The sequence below is a fragment of the Corapipo altera genome, unplaced genomic scaffold (genome assembly GCF_003945725.1).
Source record: "Corapipo altera isolate COAL_440 unplaced genomic scaffold, ASM394572v1 111, whole genome shotgun sequence".
NCBI classification, from domain to species: Eukaryota; Metazoa; Chordata; class Aves; order Passeriformes; family Pipridae; genus Corapipo; species Corapipo altera.
The window spans coordinates 301,704-321,371 of NW_020884973.1; the positions used below are offsets into that span (position 1 = coordinate 301,704).

General features: G+C 46.7%; 1 protein-coding gene and 1 long non-coding RNA gene across 6 annotated transcripts in view; one reads left to right on the forward strand and one right to left on the reverse strand.

The window, feature by feature from the left end:
• KCNIP1 (potassium voltage-gated channel interacting protein 1) overlaps nucleotides 1–19,668 on the forward strand; it is a 469,203-nt gene that overhangs the window by 290,179 nt on the left and 159,356 nt on the right. The window lies entirely within an intron of this gene.
• Nucleotides 752–19,655, reverse strand: LOC113957604. The gene is made up of 3 exons (XR_003531230.1): nucleotides 19,541–19,655; nucleotides 17,874–17,876; nucleotides 752–763 (listed from the first exon to the last, which is right to left on the reverse strand). It is a non-coding gene; the product is annotated as an uncharacterized LOC113957604 (long non-coding RNA).

Sequence of the window (19,668 nt, forward strand, 5' to 3'; positions counted from 1 at the left end):
GGAAAGCTCTGTGCTTTCCATGTCTTAGAGATGCTTCCCTTATTTGTCCTTTCAGTGTTGGCACACCGATGAACTGTGACAGGACTGTGTCAGGTTTCCAGGCACTACTTAAAATCAAGCAAGTAGTTCCCATAGAGCACTTGTGCCACGAACATCAACAGTTTCCATTTTCAGAGCCATGAGGGCATTCTATCTAGTCACTCCATTAAGACAATACTTTCCTGAAGGGGGGTTCTGTTTATGTACGTGTGTGCTTTTATATCTGGACACTTGTGAGAGTCATCCCCTCCTAGCCAAGAATATGGCCATGTTCTGCACCCCTGGTATTATCCTCGTAAAGTTCCTCAAATGAGAACCCTTGTTTTCCCCTGATGAGCTCTCAGGGAATTTGTTCTCAGTATAATTTTGATTGCCAGTAAAAAAACCAATTTGATTCTCCCTTATGCCTCAGCTGCCTGTTACATTCACTTTGGACAGATAACATAACAGTTTGTAAAGGTGTGTTAAAAAAATTAAAATGTTATTTCTTACAAAAAAATCAAACCATTGAATATTTTCTTGCTTTAGATTTGAGACACTTAACAGAGAACCCTCAGAGCTGGTTTGATGCTGCTGGCAGATTAGCACAACTCTTTTTTGTTTGGTTCTGGTTTTGCATACAGCATCAGAATCAAATCCAAACAGCTGTGTCCTGCAACCTGCAGCACACCAGGACATCCATAGACAGTCTTTGGACACTGCTATGTGGTGCTGACATCAATAGCTTTCACCCTTTATATTACTAAGGCATTGCAATATGTATCACACCAAGATGTGAGTTAGAGGTACATTTACCAAACAAATCCATATTTCCCTTGGTTCTGGCACTGTATTGAGAAATAATGCTGGGAAGGAGCTACTGCGTTCCAAGGCTTGGAAACAGAGCACAAGGTTTAGTAGTGCTTGACTGTGTCACCATTAAATATAGCTACTGTTCCATGTCTGGGTTGAATAAGACTAAATAATGTGTTCCTTCAGAGCAGGCTGCTGTGTCTGCAGCCCTGGGCAGTGATGCCAGGCTTAGATTAACGTGTGAATGTAGAAGCACCATGATACAATTCCAAGATTATTTTATATTTATGTGGCAAACACAGAAATTTGATGTTACAGTGTTGTCTGGAGGATATTTCAGATTTTACCAGGTACTTATGATCTTTTGGTAGAGCTGCCAGCTGAAGTTGGATATAAAGGAGCAGACACTAATGGGAATCTACCATCAGCCCAGGAGCTGCTGTGACCCTCTCTATTGCAGCAAGTTTAAGAAAGTGAACCCAGCATGTTGGAGCTGAAGGTGGCTACTTTGCTGTGACAGCAAATTCATTCCATATGAAGTAAAGGAGTGTTACTTTGTAGCAGGACATAGTAGCAATTGTTTGAGATATGCTTGCAAAAATACACACATGCACTTTGAAACTTCAGATCGAAAAGTCAAATGCAATATGTTGAACATTACTGTGCTTTTTATCAGACAAGGGTTTAACAACATTCCTGGCTCAAAAAATTCAAATTGATGCCATGTCAGGGAACAGACTCTAGAGACTGAAGACCATTTTAGTGGTTGCTAACGCAGTAATGATTTCCTGTCTAAAACCAAAGGGATCAATAACTCCAGTTGGAAAGAAAACCCTTCAGGGGAAAGAGAATTCATGTCAGAGGAGCTTGCTGGGCTGTTTAAGTAACAATATTTTATAGGTCCAACAAACAAGCTATTCCCAGTCCAGTAAGCAACATTCTTCAGCTACAGGTCAGGTACAGCAGAAATCAATTCAGCTCAATAATGTGTATAGCTTGTAGTTCCATCCATAACATTACAAAATTATTTAAATATAAAAATATTATCTATTATATAAATATTATATATATATATAAAAATATAAAAACTTCCCATTCCAGCCTGACTCTCCACAGGATGGCTCACAAGAGAGGATCACAGACTCACTGTCACTAAATGGAGTACTTTGGAAAACACCATTCATCCTGTGTGGTTGGATAGAATCATAAAATTGTTTAGGTTGTGTAGTGGTTTTCTGTGGCTAGGTTCTGGGGGTGGGGGGGGGGCTACAGGGGTGGCTTCTGTTAGAAGCTGCCAGAAGCTTCCCCTGTCTGGTGGAGCCAATGCCAGCGGGCTCCAGGAGGGGCTTCCTGCCGCTGGCCAAGGCCGAGCCAGTCAGGAGTAATGGTAACACCTCTGGGATAACATATTTGAAGTCCAGAAAGCCATTGCAGAGAAAGAACTCCAGGGAAGAGCAGAGTGAGAACATGGGAATAACAACATAGACCTCAAGGGCAGTGGAGGAGGAGGGGCAGGAGGTGCTCCAAGCGCCAGAGCTGAGGCCCTGCAGCCCGTGGGGCAGAGCAGAGTGGGGCATCTGTGCCCCTGCAGCCCCTGGGGGAGCATTGGGGTGCAGAGACCCCCCTGCAGCCCATGGAGGAGCCCATGCAGGAGCAGGTGGATGCAGGAAGGAGGCTGTGACCCCATGGGAGGCCCAGGATGGAGCAGGGTCCTGGCAGGGACCTGCAGCCCGTGGAGAGGGAAGCCCAGGCTGGAGCTGGTTTTTCCTGGGTAGGACTCCCTGCAGGGGACTCACATTGGTGCAGCTCATCTGTGAGGGACTGACCCCATGGAGGAGTGACCCACGGGACAGCAGGTTGGGAAGAGCTGCTGCCTGAGGGATGGACTCATGCTGGAGAGGTCCATCAAGGACTGTCTCCCGTGGGAGGGACCCCACGGGTGCAGGGGAAGACTCCAACTCCTGTCCTTGAGCAGTGGCAGAAACAACAACTGACCATAACCCCCGTTCCTGTCCCCCTGCACTGCTGGAGGGGAGGAGGGAAAATGTGGAAGGAAGGAGGGGTGGGGGGAAGGTGTTTCTAAGACTGTTTCATTTCTCACTCTTTTGCTCTGACCCTGTTAATAATAAGCTTAAGTATTAACCCCACTTTGAGTCTGTTTTGCCTGTGAAGGTAATCAGTAAGTGACCTCTCCCAGCACTTATCTCTACTCATGAATCCTTAGCTGTTTTTTTTTCTCTCCTCTGTCTAGTTGCAGAGAGGAAGTGAGAGAGTGGCTTTAGTGGGTACCTGGCATCTGGCCAGGGTCAAACCACTACAAGTTAGAGAAGGACTTTAAGATCATTGAGTCAAACCATTAACCCAGCCCTGACAAGGCCACCAGTAAACCACATCCCTAAGTGCCACATTGACACCTCTTTTAAATCCCTTCAGGAATGGTGATTCCACCCCTCCCCTGGGCAATCCATTCCAATGCTTGACCACCCTTTTAGTGAAGAAGTTTTTCCCAATATCCAATCTAAACCTTCCCTGGTGCAACTTAAGGCCATTTCCTCTTGTCCTTTCACTCCTTACCTGGGACAGGAGAATGACTGAGTCCAGGTAGTCACAAATTAGTATCACCCCTGCCTGATGAGAGCCAGATGATCTGAAATGGCCAGACAAGTCTAGCAGGTCACCAAATAGTTAGAGCAATGGTGCTGTAGTCAGGGTTTTGGTTACCCAGGCCACGGGACTCACTTTGCTGAGCCTGGTCTACTGGTGGCTGATGGGGTCCATCTGACAAAGAAGGGAAAAAGTATCTTTGTTCTGGGACTTCCCAAACTAGCAGAGGAGGATTTAAACTAGATTTGTCAAGGGAGGGCACCTATCCATCCCAATCCTGCCAGCTGGATGCCAACACCTGTAATGGATGCCCAGAATAGTGCAAAGGCATGCCACATACTCCAACCAGTGAGTCAGCTTTATCTGGGGCCCAGCTCAGATGCCAAACACACACACACAGAAGATGGGGAACAAACAAGAGAAACCAGAGATGTGCACACACCTACATGGATATGATGTTGTTGGCATCACAGAGACATGGTGGGATGGCTCCTCTGCCTGGAGCATTGGAATGCAAGGTTTAGGCTTTTTAGGAAAGACAGGTGAGGGAGAGGAGGAGCGGGTGTAGCCCCCTGTGTCAGTGGTGGGCTGGAGTGTCTGTAACTCTTCCTGGGAAAGGATGAGGACCCAGAACAGAGCTTGTATGTGAAGATCAATGGTAGGGCAGGGACAGATGGTGTTGTAGTGGAGATCTACTACGGGGCCCCCCAACAGCAAGATGATGTGGGTGAAGCCCTCTAGGGGCAGATTGGAGTGGTCTTACACTCACCAGCCTTGGACCCTCAGGGGGGATTTTAACCACCCCGATATCTGTCAGAGGGACAACACAGCAGGGCACGAGCAATCCTGGAGGTTCCTCAAATGTGTCAATGACAACTTCCTTACACAAGTGATTGAGAAGCCAACAAGGAGAAGTGCCATGCTGGACCTTGTGCTCACCAATAGGGAGGAGCTGGTGGGGAATGTAGTGCTCCAAGGCAGCCTTGGCTGCAGTGACCGTGAGATAGTGGAGTTTGAGATCCTCAGGGCAGGGAGGCTCACTGCCTTGGACTTCAGGAGAGCAATCTTTGGCCTCTTCAAGGACCTACTCGGTGGAATCCCACGTGATAGAGCCCTGGGAGGCAGAATGATGGCTGAATTCAAGGATCACCTCCTTGATGTGTTCCAACAAGGAGGAAATTGGGCAAAAATGTCAGAAGGCCTCCATGGATGGATAATGCTGAGCAAACTCAGAGTGAAAAAAGAAGCTTTCAGGAAGCAGAAAGGACGACAGGTAGCCTGGGAAGAATACAGGGAAATTGTACAGGAAGCTAGGGACAACGTTAGGGTAGGCAAGGCCCAATTAGAATTGTGTCTGACCAGGGATATTAAGGATAACAGGAAGGGCTTCTATAGATATGTTGCAAGCAAAAAAAAGACTAGGGATAATGTGGGCCTTCTCTGGAAGGAAACAGGAGACCTGGATACCCTGGACAAAGAGAAGGCTAAGGTTCTCAATGACTTCTATGCCTCAGTCTTCAAGGGCAAGTGCTCCAGCCACACTGCCCAAGTCAAGAAAGGCAAATGCAGGGACTTGGAGAATGAAGATCCTGAGCCCTCTGTAAGAGACGATCAGGTATGAGAGCATCTAAGGAACCTGAGTTTACAACATGCCATGGGACTCAGTGAAATTCATCCACATGTCCTGAGAAAGTTGTTAAGCCACTGTCCATCATTCTTGAAAAATTGTGGCAGTCAGGGTGAAGTCCCCAGTGACTGAAAAAGGGAAATATAACCCTCATTTTTAAAAAAGGGAAAGAAGAAGACCTGGGGAACTACAGACCAGTCAGTCTCATCTCTGTGCCAAGCAAGATCATGGAGTAGATTCTCCTGGAAAATATGGTCAGGCACATGGAAAACAAAGAGGTGATTAGTAACAACCAGCATGGCTTTACCAAGTGAAAATCATGCCTGACAAATTTGGTGACCTTCTGTGACAGAGCTACAGCACTGGTCAATGGGGGTAGTATCTACCTGGACTTATGCAAAGCATTTGACACTGTCCCAAATGACATCCTTGTCTCTAAATTGGAGACACATGGATTTGATGGGTGGATCACTCAGTGGATAAAGAACTGGCTGGACGGCTGCAGGCAAAGAATTGTGGTCAGTGGCTCACTGTCCACCTGGAGACCAGTGACAAGTGGTGTCCCTCAGGTGTCAGTACTGGGGCTGATGCTGTTCAACATCTCTGTTGGCGACATGGACAGTGGGATCAAGTGCACCTTTGGTAAGTTTGCTGATGACACCAAGTTGTGTGGTGCAGTCACACGCTGGAGGGGAGGGATGGATTCAGAGGGACCTTGACAGGCTGGAGAGGTGAGACCATGGAAACCTTATAAGGTTCAACAAAGCAAAGTACAAGTTCCTACATCTGGATTGGGGCAATCCCAGGCAAAACAGATCAGGCGAAGTGATTGAGAGCAGCTCTGCAGAGAAAGATTTGGGGGTGATGGTTGATGAAAAGCTCACCGTGAGCCAGCAGTGAGCCCAGAAAGCCAACAGAATCCTGAGATGCATCCAAAGGAGTGTGGCCAGCAGGTCAAAGGAGGTGATTCTCCCCCTCTACTCTGTTCTTTTGAGACTCCACCTGGAGCACCGAGCACTGTTCTGGTGCCTCCAACACAAGGACATGCAACTGTTGGAGCAAGCCCAGAGGAGACCACAAAGTTGATAAGACGCATGCAGCACCTCCTATACAAAGACGGGCTGAGAAAGTTGGGGCTGCTCAGCCTGGAGATGAGAAGGTTGTGTGGAGACCTCAGAGCAGCCTTCCAGTATCTGAAGAGGCCTACAAGAAGGCCAGAGAGCAACTCTTCATCAGGAACTGTAGTGATAGAAAAAGGAGGAATGAATATAAGCTGAGAGAGAGTAGGTTTAGATTAGATATTAGGTAGAAATTCTTTACTGTGAGGGTGGTGAGACACTGGCACAGGTTGCCCTCAACCCTCTCTGTGTTCAAAGTCAAGTTGAGTAAGGCCTTGAGCAACCTTAACTAGTGGTAGGTGTCCTTGCCCATGGCAGGAGAGGTTGGGACTAGATGGTCTTTAAGGTCCATCAAAACCTCTTAACATTCTATGATTCTATGAAAGTAGATCAGAGAACACTTCCTAGAAGTCACCATCAGAATAACTTGAACTGGTTGCTGACAGGCAGTGTGTTTTACACACACATGTAAATGGCAGTGAAGGATCTGATGGGTCATCTCAAATCTGTTTGCTCCCAGAGCTGTTGATTGCCAGTTTCATCTCAGTCAAGAGCTAGCAATGAGCTGCATGTACTGAATCCTACATATATTAAATGCCAAATATGGTTTCAATTTATATGTTGATGCAAAGTATAAATTCACTGGAAAGGTGTCTGCAGTGACTTAGACTTTGCCTCACAGAACGAGTAAGAAATTCTATCCCTGGATGTAGTAGGAACATACTAGCAGGTGGGGACTCCTGCACTTGGTGACCATCTGCCAAAGGGATATTCCTATTTCCAAGGACAGGAGGACAGTCCTTGTGGAGGGAGGAGTGTTGAAACCACTTCCTGATGTAGTGAAGAGGAGGCTCAGGAACCTGGCAGGTTTGGCTGACAACTCAGGCAAACCCTGAGAAGGGACCGAGTATGAAAACTGCCTTGCTGGGGAAGGCAGGCAGGCTGCTGGCCTGGATGAGTCCATAGCTCAGAGTGAGGTAAGTTCTTACAGTTCTGGGGCTGATGAATGAGAGAGGAGCAGGTTTCTGAGTGTGAGACTAGGTGAAGTAGCTTAAGTGTTATTTTTCTTTCCTTTTTGGCACCTGTATCTTTGTGACTTTTTTCCTAACTATGCCTCTTGTATGTGGTTCAAATACATATAAAATATTTTTAAGATAACTCACTTGAATCAAGGTTGATTTTGAAGTCGTGGGATAGCTCTGTTGTGATGGCTGTAGTGATGCTTAAAATTGATGCGTTTGACTGCTCGTGCAGTCCAGGACAACAGCACATTGATTCCCAATATCCAGAAGGCAGTAGGATAAGTGTCCACTCAACCATGCAGGCTGCCTCAGGGGCTCATACTGTGAGAGCCTGAGAGTGAGAGAGACCTAGTGCTGGGACAGGGGTGCTCCCTGGCCTCTAGAAAGTCAGGAGACACCTCTGCAGTCTGTTGTGTGTGGCAGAGGTGTGTGGCTGGCAGTCTTGGGTTTGAGAGAACTTCCGCATATGCTTCTGTGCTCGAAGTAGGGAGTGCTAGCACTGAGTTTCACCTTCCCCTTCACACTGGGGATAATTCTCCTGCATTTGCTTTAGCCACATATATCTCTAATCCTACAAAAATGGGTCACCTTGGTTTTTCCCTCTGATCTCACAGGTTCTTTTATCACCATGCAAATATTGATCTGGAATCAGTGTAGGCCTAGCTTGGCTCCCACAGGCCTTGCACAATAATTTAGAAGGAGTACACTAAAAATTACCATTGTTTAGAGTACCTCATCCTTAATATGCAATGACAGTTCTTCTTGATGAGTGCTATGAGTTATCACTGGCTTTGCATAAAATGGTTTATCCTTATGGAGGTGTACCTAGCACCTGAAACAGGATTTTAAGTTTAAAAGCTGTATCCAGATCTCTATATTTAGCTCTTCCTGTTTCAGAGATACTCAGCTTGCAAATCCCATTGGTTCTATTTTATATAAATCCTATTTCAGGTATTTGCATTTAAAATTTGGTTGGACTTATGCAAAAGGCTCTGCATACTGTGAGACAGCTTGCTTTGGAGGCAGAAAAGTAGAAATGCCTCCCACCAAGAACCAGTAGTTCAATGCATGTTGTGCAAAATGTGTGAGAGATGATCACATCTCACAGAGCTAATTACCCACTGTGACTAATGCCCCATTCCAGCCCCCTCACCCATCCTTGCCAGTGCATAGCACTGTAATTAAAGCATAGAGCTGTACCCGAGGATAGGGATGCCAAGGGCACTTAGCAACCTGTGATTCAGTCCAGCAGATTAGGATAATGCGTTCTATCCATAAAGAAAAATATGCTTTTAGTCTACTACTAACCTTTTTCTTTCTGAAAGGGAGGAAATTACCTGCACAGGGTGGTCCTCTTCTCCAAGGGCAACAACTCTGCAGACATGATAGTGCTGGAGCCTGTTCCCAGCCCATCCAGTCCTTGGGGTCAATGATCTCAGATAAAACCACTTTACTTTTTCCTCCTGCATGAGCCACAGAGACCTCAGTTTAGCTAAAATATGCTCACCCATTCTTCATCACACACAATGATCTTTCTTGCAGCATAGGCTGGTTTCTGCCTCTGAGAGGCGAGAAGCACTTCTAACATTGCTGGGAAGCAGGGATTCATTGGGATACTTCCTAATGTCATCATTAGAGCAGAGAGAATCTGCAGAGACCCCATGCAAAAGGTGGAACTTTTGCATGAAAAGTTGCTGATCGCTGTAATGCCCTCCTTCTCAGGAGAAACAAATGGATATACGTGGAGGTGAAACCCAAGGAAGCCTGAGGTACTCTATAGCCATTGTTTATGGAAATTAGCACCCAAAGAAATCTGACTTTCTATCACAAGGCCTTGTGACATGGCTGGACATGGAATGAGAGAAGCAGGGCACCTACTGCCAGCTTCACTACCTGGAATAAGACAGGTGTCTGTCTGAAGACAGGCTGTTGCCCAAGTTTGCAGGGACAGCTTTGCTGGAATATAAAACACTCCAATATTGACCTGAAGGTCTAGAGTGGCAGTGTCCCATCAGCTCTGGTAAGACCCAAAAGATCTATTCTAGTGGCAGGTTTTTCCTATTATTCTCTTTGTTCAGAGGATCTTTCAGAGCTGGACAAGGAGAGGACTAGTGATCTGTGTGCCCTGGGGGACAGCCTGTTAAGGAAACTCCCAGTGTGATCATTCATGAGACTCTCTGGAAGTTACACTCCCAATGCCAGAGACTTTTACTGCTGGGACTGAAACCTCTTCACAGTGGCAACTTCAGTGATTCCACAGATGCCTTGCTTGACTCCCCACACACTCCCTCACATGCATTCAGATAGGTTTCCTCACTGCTTTGACCCCAGGTTTCCCATAGCAGAATCTCAGGGGTCTCATTGCACAGAGCAATTTATTCACAGTGCAGTAACACAGAAACAGCCCTGAGCTGGTGCCTCCAAGGACGTACCCCCAACAAAGGAAGCCATGGCTTTTTATCCCCTCACAACCCAAGTGCTGACAAGTCTTCCTTTTCGTCCCAAGTCCTCTGCTCCTACCGTGTCTCCCAGTGTCCCTCACCTGGCTGTGCCATCAGTCTTCCCACCATTTGTTATGCAAAAGGTTGGCAGTTCATGCCCTCTTTGGGCTCCCACCTAGAGTCCCACCTAGAGTCTGCATCTTACACGTTAGCTTGCAAACTGAGCTATCTGCACCAGATATACTCCTCAACAAGGCCTCTACTCAGGCAGCAAGAGGGCATCCAGTTCCTCCAGGCACCCTACTGTTCCTAGCAGCTCTCGGGAGAAATCATGGTTAAAGTGGACTCAGGTTCACGTGAATTACCCTAGAAGGTCAGGTGATAGTGAAAGGGGTCTAATTTCACTACACTGGGATTTTGTTTCATCATGGAAAACATCCATCCTTTGGCTTGGTGGATGTTTTTCAGCTTCCTGTGAAACCAGCAGGCTTTCATGATGAGAGTAACTTGTGACCTGTGTGTTCAGTGAGCTGTGCTGAGGATCCAAAACACATACAGAAGGCAGAAGCAACAGATGAAATACCTGCCTTATGAAGAATAAACTCTCAATACTACAGAGTGAAGATGGCAGAGGAATCAGGGCTGCAGGATGTCAGGTTGGAGCTCAATCTCTGAAATGCTGGGTGGGTGGCTTTCCCCTCCAGGATGTCAAGGCAGAACAGAGTGCTGTTAGTGGCCCATGAGCTTGCAGGCATTGACCCCTGGACAAATACTGAGAGGAACAAGGCTGTTAAAATTTTGTTCTGATTAAATTTCACTGAAGGTCTAGGATGAAGAAGTCAGTACTTTGGGGAAAACAATAAAAATATGAAGTTTAGTGCAGCCAATTTTGTCCTGCAACATCATTTGAAAATGGATGCTAGAACATGGGAACATTTTATTTTTGATTTTATTTTTAAGTTGGAATTAGCTATTGAATTTGGGGCCAGTCAGGACCAGATCAGATTGACCCCAAGCTAGTAAAGATAATTTTTTTTATTTATTTTTTTTTCCCCCTGTGACTTTTCAATGTTGGTAATTTTAAGGTTTTATGGGGGGGGGGTGAGAGGAAATTGGCCTCCATCCCTGCAGGGAGACAACGGGTTGAATTTCATGTTTTCCAGCTCATGGGAGTAGTGACTTCTTCCACTCCAGAGTCAGCTTTGGGGGTAGGTAGGATACTCCAGGTTACTCCCCTTTGTTTTGTGCTCTGTCGCATTGAGAAGCATGATTCATTCTTGTGAGCTGTATTTCCCAAAATAGCAGAGAGGAAGAGAATCTTTTGGCCTCTAATTTGCACACAGAAGTTGAATTAGGAGTGCTGGAGACCAAGTGTTTGTCCATTCTGTTGCCCAGCTGCCATATCTGTCTGCCTGGCTCGAGTTTTTCTCTCATTTCCTCCCTGCAGCAATCTCTGGAGTCGGTTCTTGAGAGCTGTCACTTTGTTTTGTGAAACTGAAAGTTGTTTTCCACATTTCTTTACACCCAGTTGTTTTTACTAATTCCATCTAGCCATCCCTAGCAACTGCCTTTTAGGTGAGGTGATCTGTGCTAAGTTTGCACTCCCTGGCATAGGGATGCTCCCCCTGAGGCATGGTCTGGGCAATGCCCGTGTGCCAGCAGCTCAGCACCGTGGGTGACACAGGGAGAGGGACACTGTGTACCTTACACCTGGTCTTGAGTGCGGAGCACCAGGATGGCCTTGGTCGTTGGTCACTTGAATTGTATCTATAGTGTGATCTCACTCACATGAACCACTTAAAATCAGGGAATGATGCTGCTACTGCACAGTAACTCAAGAAAAAAAAAGAAATCCCAGAAACTTTTCATTTACTGCAAACTCCTGAACTGTAAACATCTACATATCTGAGAGGAGTTTTAATAGTTTTTCTCACTTTGATGCACTTATGACAGAATGCTTGACAGCATCTGAACTGTCCAAGAGTGTGAAATGAGCATGGCCTTTGGGATTGTAGAAAACATAAAGTGGAAATGAATTCACTGGAGATAAGTTAGTTCCTGTAAGTCTCTCTATAAAAATGCTTCTCTCAGCCTGTTAAGATTATCAGCTGCTGTGTCAACAGCCTGTGATAACACAGGAAATGAAAAAATGGTGGTAAGAAATCTCAGGCTGCTTATTAAGCCTTTTCTAACTGTCACACAAAATCAAGGGAGCAATGTACTCAGAGAATTTTCCAGTCTTTCAGAAGCACAAACATCACTGCAGAGTGGGCTGTGCTTGGTGCCTGGGTAAAAGAAAAAGTGGGGGGGGGCATGTATTTTGTTGTTTTGTAATATTATAAAAATACTACAAATTAATATTATAAATTTAAATTTAATATAAGTATATAAATACATAATGATATACAATAATATGTAATATAAATAAATATAATAAAAATATTTTCTTTAAAAAACAACATTAAAAGCATCAGGTAGCTAGTTTTTGTTTCTTGTGTCTGTGACTGGAGTCTCCATCAAAAAATTCTGAGAGTGAATAGACAAAATGTACCTTTAAAATTTGTAACAGAAAGTCGTATTTTTTGGGTCTCTTGTAAAAGGAATTGTTGCCATCTATACTGTGGGAGAAGGACTAGAGTAAAAGAAAAGCTAGTCATAACTCTGGCTTTGCCCCAGCTGATGCTTGGTACAGCCGAATACCTGAGGCACTTCATCTCCAGAGCTCCCAAATGCACCTTCACACTTTCATGAAGTGTTTCATACTGTAGTGTTGATATTGATAAAGAAACGGTGTTGAAGGCACAGTTTAAATATATGGATTTCACTAGGCTTGTAGGGAATTGCCTTTGGTGTATTCCCTCCTCCTTCACCCCTATCCACCAGCTCAATCCGAGGAAGAAGATTTTCCCTGAGGGTAAAGAAAGGGTGAAAAAATAATGTTTCCAGGGGCTGCAGTCTCCAATCACTTATGTCTCTACTGTTTGTAAACTATTGGCTGATAACAAAAAAAATTGGTTTGTGTGTTGGGTTAGTTGAATAAAAGCAATATTAAGGATGGCCTTTCAAACCATAAATCTGGGAGCTGTATGGTTTTGTTTGGAATAGGCTGAGTTCCAGATGAGTAGTGTGCAAAATGTTTTGCCCTAACAGTTACAAGGTGTGTAGCTCATGCAATTTAATGACTCACTTTTAGGAAGATCTTGCTTTCACTCTGTTTTCTGTTATCCATCATTGCAGCATCTCCAGACCTCTCTGAAATCAGTAATTAGGAATGTGCTTAGATCTCATCAGCTGGAAGCTAAAGTGTATCCTTGAGCACTCAGAATAAACATAGTGTGCTGGTTTAAAGGTAAACCAGCAGGGAAAATGGACTCAACTCAAAAGAGAGATTATAAGTCAGAATAACAATTTAATAAAACAATACAATAAGTATGATTATACAGACAAACAATTGGTTTTAACCCACAAAACCCAAATATATAACCCAGCACCCTCGGACATGAACAGAGTGGTGTTCTTTGGGCCCCCTCAGTCCAAAGTAAAAGAAGAGGGGAAAAAACCTGTTGGTGAGAGTGCTGTTGCAGTCTGGTTGAGAGTGGTGGTTGCAGTCTGGTTGAGAGTGGTGGTCTGCAGTCTGGTTAAGAGCGGTGATCTGCAGTCCTCCTCTGGATCCCACGAGTGGTAAAAAAGTTCCAAGATCCCAAGATTATATATTCTCCAGTTCAGGTAGGAATGCTCAGTACTTTTCTCAGCGTGGAGAGTTTCACAAAGGGTGTGAGGAACAGGGAGGCACCCTTCTATATCGCAGGCCTCTTAACACCTACTTTGCAGCCTGAGAAATCAGGCTGCTCTGGGCAGAGGGTGTAAATAGTCTATTGAAAACAGTTTCTGGGAAATGGCATGGAAGGAATACACAGTTTTGGGTTACACCCATCCAGTGATGAACTGGTTTCAGCTGTCCTAACTAGGACATTATCCACCTCTTATTCTATACCATCCATGTCATGCCCAAATTAACCCCCTTTAAAAACTATATCCCTTTAACACTATATACATCTATATATATATAATGAAACATTACAGACCATTCTCACTCAAAATTAGGTCCCCTTGTGGTACACAATGTGTCTCCCCATCTTTTTGCATAACCCACCAGGTGAAACCAGGCCCTTAGGCAAAAACAATCCCTCGGATGGGTTTGCCTTTGCTTGAGGTGGGACTAATCCAAACAGTCTTCCCTAACATTCCTCTCATATGCACCACGGGGACTTTATCTCCATCTACAGTATGCAAAGGTTCTGATTGGGCAGGGCCAGTTCGACTGATAGAGCCTCGGGTGTTGACCAACCAGGTGGCCTTTGCTAAATGCAGCTCCCAGTGTTTGAAAGTCTCCCCACACAGTGCCTTCAGGGTGGTTTTCAGCAGTCCGTTGCACCGCTCAACTTTTCCAGCCGCTGGTGCATGGTAGGGGATATGATACACCCACTCAATGCCGTGCTCTTTGGCCCAGGTGTCTACGAGGCCATTCTTGAAATGGGTCCCATTATCAGACTCAATTCTCTCCGGGGTGCCGTGTCGCCACAGGACTTGTTTTTCGAGGCCCAGGATGGTATTCCGGGCAGTGGCATGAGGCACAGGGTATGTCTCCAGCCATCCAGTACTTCCTTCTACCATGGTCAGTACAAAGCACTTGCCTTGGCGGGTTCTGGGGAGCGTGATGTAGTCAACTTGCCAGGCTTCCCCATACCTGTATTTTGACCACCGTCCACCATACCATAGAGGCTTCACCCGCTTGGCCTGCTTGATGGCAGCACATGTCTCACAGTCATGGATGACCTGTGAGACAATGTCCTTGGTTAAGTCCACCCCTCGGTCACGAGCCCATCGGTATGTTGCATCTCTCCCCTGGTGACCGGAGGCGTCATGGACCCATCAAGCCAGAAAGAATTCTCCTTTGTGCTGCCAATCCAGATCTACCTGAGAGACTTTAATCCTGGCAGCTCGGTCCGCCTGCTCGTTGTTACGATGCTCCTCATTAGCCCGATTCTTGCGTACATGAGCATCTACGTGACCGACTTTCACACTCAGCTTCTCTACCCGGTCAGCGATGTCCTGCCACATCTCTGCCGCCCAGATGGGTTTCCCTTGGTGCTGCCAGCTGGCCTTTTTCCATCGCTCCAGCCATCCCCACAGAGCATTGGCCACCATCCATGAATCAGTGTAGAGATAGAGTCTTGGCCATTTCTCTCGTTCAGCTATATCCAAAGCCAACTGAATGGCTTTAAGCTCTGCAAACTGACTTGACCCGCCTTGTCCTTTGGTTGCTTCTGCAACTCGCCGTGTGGGACTCCATACTGCTGCCTTCCATTTTCGGTTCGTCCCTACAATGCGACAGGAGCCATCCGTGAAGAGCGCATATCGCCTTTCATCTGCTGGTAACTTGTCATATGGTGGGGCCTCCTCAGCCCGTGTCACCTGCTCCTCTTCTTCTTCAGAGGATAGTCCGAAACTCTCACCTTCGGGCCAATTGGTGATAATTTCCAGGATCCCAGGGCGATTAGGATTCCCTATCCGGGTTCGCTGTGTGATCAGAGCGATCCACTTACTCCATGTGGCATTGGTAGCGTGATGTGTAGAAGGAACTCTTGCCTTGAACATCCAACCCAGCACTGGTAGTCGGGGTGCCAGGAGGAGCTGCGCTTCGGTGCCGATCACTTCTGAGGCAGCTCGAACTCCTTCATAGGAAACAAGGATCTCTTTCTCAGTTGGTGTATAGCTGGCTTCAGATCCTTTGTATCCCCGACTCCAGAATCCCAGCGGTCGTCCTGGGGTCTCCCCAGGCACCTTCTGCCAGAGGCTCCAAGAAAGGCCATTCTTCCCGGCTGCAGTGTAGAGCACGTTCTTCACGTCCTGTCCTGTCCTTACTGGCCCAAGGGCTCCCGCATGGGCAATCTCCTGTTTAATTTCTTCAAAGGTTTGTTGTTGTTCAGGGCCCCACTGGAAATCATTTTTCTTCCATGTCACAAGTTAGAGAGGGCTTACAATCTGACTGTACTCAGGGATATGCATCCTCCAAAAGCCCACAGCTCCTAGGAAAGCCTGTGTTTCCTTCTTGCTGGTTGGTGGGGACATGGCTGCTATTTTGTTAATCACCTCCATTGGAATTAGGCGGCGTCCATCTTGCCACTTCACTCCCAGGAACTGAATTTCCTGAACAGGTCCCTTGACCTTACTTCGTTTAATGGTAAAACCAGCTCTTAGGAGAACCTGGATTATCTTCTCTCCTTTCTCGAAGACTTCCCCTGCTGTGTTCCCCCATACAATGATGTCGTCAATGTACTGTAGATGTTCTGGAGCCTCGCCCTTTTCCAGTGCAGTCTGGATCAGTCCATGGCAAATGCTGGAACTGTGTTTCCACCCCTGAGGCAGTCGATTCCAGGTGTACTGCACACCTCTCCAAGTGAAAGCAAATTGTGGCCTGCACTCCGCTGCCAAAGGAATGGAGAAAAAGGCATTCGCAATGTCAATGGTGGCGTACCACTTGTCTGCCTTGGACTCCAGCTCGTACTGGAGCTCCAGCATGTCCGGCACAGCAGCACTCAGGGGTGGTGTGACTTCATTGAGTCCACGGTAATCCACCATCAACCTCCACTCTCCGCTGGACTTATGTACTGACCATGTAGAACTATTAAAGGGTGAATGAGTCTTGCTGACCACCCCCTGGGTCTCCAGGTCACAGATCATCTTATGTATAGGGGTCACAGAGTCTCGGTCAGTGCGGTATTGCCGACAGTGCACTGTTGCTGTGGCTGTCGGTACCAATTGTTCTTCAACCTTCAGCAGTTCCACAGCAGAGGGGTCTTCTGAGAGACCAGGCAAGGTGTTCATCTGTCTAATTTAATCTGTCTCCACAGTAGCTATGCCAAAAGCCCAACGAAGTCCTTTTGGGTCTTTGAAATAGCCACTCCTCAGGTAATCTATGCAAAGGATGCACGGGGCCTCTGGGCCAGTCACGATGGGGTGTCTGTGCCATTCCTTCCCAGTCAGGCTCACTTCAGCTTCCAATACAGTCAGCTGTTGGGATCCCCCTGTTACCCCAGAAATGGAGATGGATTCTGCCCCTACGTATCTTGATGGCATTAAAGTACATTGTGCGCCGGTGTCCACTAAGGCCTTATATCTTTGTGGCTCTGATGTGCCAGGCCACCGAATCCACACTGTCCAATAGACCTGATTGTCCCTCTCCTCTACCTGGCTAGAGGCAGGGCACCCCTAGTCCTGGTCATGGTACTCATTGTGCTCTTCTTGTGAGTATGACCTGGAGGTCCCTTCAAGAGGATCAGACGTATCATCATTCCTGTACCGTCTGGAGTCTTGCCCACGAGAGACTGGAGCAGCATTTTCCCTTGAAGAGTTCCTTGTGGTACTTGTCCCTCTTTTCAGTTCACGTACCTGGGCTGCTAAGGAAGAGGTGGGTTTCCCATCCCACTTCCTCATATCTTCTCCGTGCTCACGGAGGTAAAACCATAGATTGCCACGTGGAGTGTGCCCTCTCTCCTTAGCTGGGGGACGCTGACTCCTGATAGCAGAGACTCTTGTTTGTCCTGGTGTGATATGGAAGATCCCTTCCTTAATTTCTTCTCTTAGCTTCTGGTGTCCCTCTTCAATCTTCTCTTCCAGGCTTCGAACATGTTTGGCCAGTTTGGTTTCCACAGATGAGACGTGGGCTCGTAATGGGGCGGTGACAGTGTCTTCATAAATCCTGAGTTTACTGACCAACGCACCCACCTTGTCCTCTCCCTCCCTCCATTGCAGCGTTGCTAGGTAGCGGGAATACATTTCTGGCCCAAGTCGTGCAAACTTCAACCACATCTGGGATGTGCACTGTACACCATCTGGACTTTTAGGGAATCTTTCATCCTCTGAAAAGATTATCTCCAGTACAGCTAATTCTCTTAAGCACCGGATACCTTGTTCCATCGTGTTCCACTGTCCTTGCTGTACGTGGAGGTCCTCCTTACAAAGGTATCTCTCCCTCACGCTGGACAACAGTCGCCGCCAGAGGCTGAGAGTTTCCTGCCTCCTTCCAATCCCCTGATCAATGACTACATCTCGAGACAGGGATCCCAGCTGTCTGGCTTCACTCCCATCTAGAATTGTATCGTTAGCTGCGGCATCCCAGATTCGGAGCAGCCAGGTCAGAATGGACTCATTCGCCTGTCGTGTGAACTCTCTCCGGAGCTCACGTAGCTCACCCAGGGATAGGGACCGAGTGATTATTTCTGGCTCTGTCTCCTCCGGTGGATGTGAAGGTCCTGCCTCTTCATCATCATTTGCTATACGGACTGATTTAGTCTTTGATTTCCTTTTCTGGACAGGGGCGACTGCTGTTGGTTTCGGTTGTTCTTGTGGCTCCTCGATGGTTTGTGTGGACACGGTGCCGGTTGATTCATTTCTTTCTCCCTCTGACTCAGCTGTGGTTTGGGTGGACGTGGTGCCTGTGGATTTGCTCCTTCTCTCCTCCCCCTGACAGTGCTGTACCATGTCAAGTAGTGTCCGGTAGGCAGTGGCCAGGGCCCAGCAGGTTGCTGTGAGCTGGCCATCTCTGGAGCTGCCAGAGCATTTTCCCTTCACCAGTCTTATCATGCTAACAGGATCCTGCAGTTGTTCAGGGGTGAATTTCCAGATCATTGGAGGAGAAAACTTCTCCAAATACTGGCCGATGTCCTCCCACTTCCCGTGCCACTCAGCATTATCTGCTCCCAGGGCAGGCGTCCAAACAACCTCCCTAGAAGGCCCTGTTCTGACCCTAAACATGGTGTAGACAGTACAGAGCAGACAAAGCAACACTAACAATAACATCATGCTGTCCTTAACATCAAAAGGGAACTCAATATTTTAAAAAACTGTTGTAGCAGGTCTGAAGGGGAAGAAGGAGGTGAGAGGCTGGAAACAACCATTCCCCCCTGTTCCCCCAAAGGGCTGGGTGCGATTTTTAATGAGGACCCAGAGGTAGCAACCCAAACCAGGACAGGCAAACAGAACTGAATACACATTTACAATGAAACTCCTTGCTTCTGATGTTATGATGACACAAACATAGTATACTAAGAAAGCAATTTGGATCCCTCTCCCTGGTCTTAAAGAGAGCATCAAAACAGGCAAATAGTTCCCCGTCTGTGGAAATATGAACAGGCTCAGATACAACATCCACGTGAATGCATCAAAGAACATGTTGATCAGGGAGTTTCTGTATCCAAATAGACAAATGCTTAAAATGAAATTGTGATTCTGACTTCTCTCTCTGCCCCATGCTGGGCACCAAAAATGTGCTCGTTTAAAGATAAACCAGCAGGGGAAATGGACTCAACTCAGAGATTATAAGTCAGAATAACAATTTAATAAAATAATACAATAAGTACAATTATACAGACAAACAATTGGTTTTAACCCACAAAACCCAAATATATAACCCAGCACCCTGGGACATGAACAGTGTGGTGTTCTTTGGGCCCCCTGAGTCCAAAGTAAAAGAAGAGGGAAAAACCTGTTGGTGAGAGTGCTGTTGCAGTCTGGTCAAGAGTGGTGGTTGCAGTCTGGTTGAAAAGTGGTGGCCTGCAGTCTGTCTGAGAGTGGGGGTCTGCAGTCTGGTTAAGAGCGGTGATCTGCAGTCCTCCTCTGGATCCCACGAGTGGTGAAAAAAGTTCCAAGACTCCAAGTTTATATATTCTCCAGTTCAGGCAGGAATGCTCAGTCCTTCCCTCAGAGCGGGGAGTTTCACAAAGGGTGTGAGGAACAGGGAGGCACCCTTCTATATCGCAGACCTCTTAACACCTACTTTGTAGCCTGAGGAATCAGGTTGCTCTGGGCAAAGGGTGTAAATAGTCTATTGAAAACAGTTTCTGGGAAATGGCATGGAAGGCTATAGAATACACAGTTTTGGGTTACACCCATCCAGTGATGAACTGGTCTCAGCTGTCCTAACTAGGACACATAGGAATACCCATATACCTAAATGCTTTTCT